Source organism: Buceros rhinoceros, unplaced genomic scaffold (assembly GCF_000710305.1).
Source record: "Buceros rhinoceros silvestris isolate BGI_N320 unplaced genomic scaffold, ASM71030v1 scaffold1059, whole genome shotgun sequence".
Lineage (NCBI taxonomy): Eukaryota > Metazoa > Chordata > Aves > Bucerotiformes > Bucerotidae > Buceros > Buceros rhinoceros.
In genome coordinates this window covers 27,074-29,947 of record NW_010430687.1, presented here as the reverse complement: position 1 = coordinate 29,947, position 2,874 = coordinate 27,074, and the positions used below count along the sequence as shown (strand labels likewise).

At 51.7% G+C, this 2,874-nt stretch overlaps 1 protein-coding gene across 1 annotated transcript in view; it reads left to right on the top strand.

Annotated features, from left to right (window-relative positions):
- The window catches only part of ARHGEF9 (Cdc42 guanine nucleotide exchange factor (GEF) 9), a 48,843-nt gene that overhangs the window by 18,924 nt on the left and 27,045 nt on the right, over positions 1–2,874 (top strand). The gene's annotated exons all lie outside the window — the stretch shown is intronic.

Sequence of the window (2,874 nt, the reverse complement as noted above, 5' to 3'; positions counted from 1 at the left end):
GTCGTTTCGGGCCCCCTCCCCAGCCCTCGGGGCAGCTGCCAGCAACACTTTCCCCCCTTTCAGCCTGTTTTTTTTTCCTTAGAGGAGTGAGGTGATGTGGCACCCACTCCCTGGGAGGGGATCTGGGGAGGTCCCTGAGCCAGTGGTGGGATGTTTGGCACAGGACAGAGCTTTGCTCATCACCTGGATTAGTTGTCACTTGCTATTTAAACAGTTTAGTTTATGTAGATATCCAGATATTTCTACCAGAGATTCCCATGGGTTGCCACTTTGGCAGGTTTTGAGAGTGTTAAATTTACATGAAAGGAAAAATATATATAATTGAGAAATATAATGAACACATCCTTTGACATTTCTTCCCATTCTTGTTATTTATGGGTTCTTTAAATCCAGACTTGGTGCCCTTAATTATGTAACATATAATAGTTGGTCTCAGCCTAATACTACGTTACTGAATCCAAGAATGACATGAAAAAAAAGATGCCTGCAACCAGCGTACTGTTTTCAGTGTGGGGAGAGCCTGATGAGATTTCCTCCTGGGAGAAAAATGGCAATGGCATTGGCGATGGAAACAGATCCTTTTTATTTTCCCTTCTTTTTTTTTTTTCCCACGCCCCCAGCAACAGAAGGTATCAAAAAACGAGCCTAGTGAAAAGGACAACGTTTCTCTCGCTTTCCTTTCCCTGATCTCTCGTAGCCCAGAGTGCTAATCAGCCTGTCAGTCTCTAATGGAAGCACAGCGGTGCCAGCAGAAGAGAGCCCCGCTCGCTGGATGTTGGCTAGGGAAGGGGGTTCTGTGCCCAGCACTGACAGCAAAGCGCCGTGTCTCGATGGGCTGGAGTGTTCCTGAGCCTGGGGCAGCGGCTGCTTGTGGGCAGAAGCAGTGGGGCAGACGGGGAGGTATAACGTGCTGCAGCTCATGGTGCTGTGCCCTTCCTTGTCGTGGTGGTGCTCCCAAGAGCGTTTCTTTGATGGCACCAGTAACAATCCTTTGGTTCCTCCCTGTTCCTCAGTGGTCACCTTAATAAAGGGAGCTGATGAGCGACGTCTTTCCGTAGCAGCAGCAGCAGAGCCGCCCCGCTGCTGCAGCAGTCGGGATTAGCCCCAGGACTTCATATGTCATCCTCGCGCTGGCAGGCTCGAGGGAGCGTGAAGCACACGTCCAGCCCCGATCGGGGTGACCTTCTGCTCCCGTTACTGCACAGTGAGTAGCTGGGCTCCGCGTGGAGTCAGCTCTCGCTTTGCTGCCCTGTGTGAGGAGCAGGATGCACGTGAAAACCCTTCACGCAGGCTGGGGCGAGCGGAGGTTTTTTCTTAAAGGCTTTTATGGTATCGCAGGTTGGAAGAGACCTCAGGAGGTCCATCTGGTCTTGGCCATTTTGTGGCTGTGCTCTGCTGAAGTCAGTAGGTCAGAGTAACTAGGGGTTCAGCCTCTTCCTTTTTTTAGCAGTATTTCTCTTAACTTACAGAAGGATGTAGATCATCCGGCCCCTCTAGGAAAAGAAATTTTTTTCCTAGTTCTGTGGAGGACTGGGGGGTTCCTGGCTTTAGAGGAGGGTGGGGAGGGGCATTGCAGAGAGCTTGTCTCCAGTCAGGACCGAGTATCGAGCCCATCATGCTGGGATGGGCATATTAGTGGAGCAGAAAAGCAAACGCTTCCCTCCTCACCCGCCACCCTGCAGCTGACCCCGGGAGCTCTCTCAGCTCACACTGTTCACAGAGGTGGTGTAACTGTGCTGGGGAAAGAAACTGCCTCTCAAAGCCCACTGCAGCTGCTCTAGGAGGCTCCCGTGGCATGGCCACGCTGGTGAGCTGCTGTAGCAGCCGAGGGCTGGGGGAACTGCAAGGGCTGTGCTGTGGAGATGCTGCTCTTGGGGGCTGAGGCTGGCCGGCCGTGTGCTGTTTAGCGTATACATCACTAAATTTGCTGACCCAGCCTGGGAAATCATCTATTTGGAGCCTATAGACTGCATAGAGAAATTGTTTTCCCAACATACAAAATGCAATACAAATCCTATCATTTCAGATAGGAGTTAGTTTGGTTTATGTTGCTTGCAGGGACGATACAGTTTGGGTTCAGCTAATCAAGTAGAAGTGTTTACAGAGTCCTCTGTGTGTCCTCAGGCTGGAGATGCTTCCACAGGAGCAAGAGACAAAACTGGCTTTCTATTTTTAGCAGCCAGCCTCGTCTAGGCTCGCCCCCTCTCGTAAGAGCTCCTGTCCATAGGCTCTGATGAATCTTCTCCGTAGAAGCTCGTGTTTAGCCAGGAACTCCCACCATTTCTGGAGCTGGTGTGTTTGCTTCAGAGGCTTCTTGGGGAAGGGCTTGCGCATACCTGAGCTGTCGCAGCCGCGCACAGGTCCCTGGTTTCTGGCCGAGAAATCAGGCTGAAATCGGACCCACGCTTTTGCTTGGTGTGACACCCCGCTTTTGCCTGGGAACACGACCCTCTGCATTGCCGGGAAGTTACCCCGACAGACCTGCAGCTACCAGGTAGAGAGGTGGATAAATCCCTCACTAAGGCCACTCGAAAGTCGGTGCTGCAGCATGATGATGCAGCGACTTAATGAAGTTGCTGTTGTCACAGGGCCCAGGGAGTCAGGCAGTCACTCCCAATCAATGCCGAGAGGTTAATTACACATTTACCTGAACAGCGGTCTGAAAGCCTCGCCACGGAATGAGGAGTGGGGGGGACTCCTGGTTGCCTTGGTGCCTGCAAGTGTAAGCAGTACCGGGAAAGCGTGGCTGTCTAGATGACCCTCAAAGCTGGCTGAACTTTTACAAGCTGTTTGCTGAGATTTTGGGATGGTTGTATCCCAGAAATTGGTTCTAGTTTGGTATCAAAGCCAGAACTGCACGAGTTTCAGAGGCAA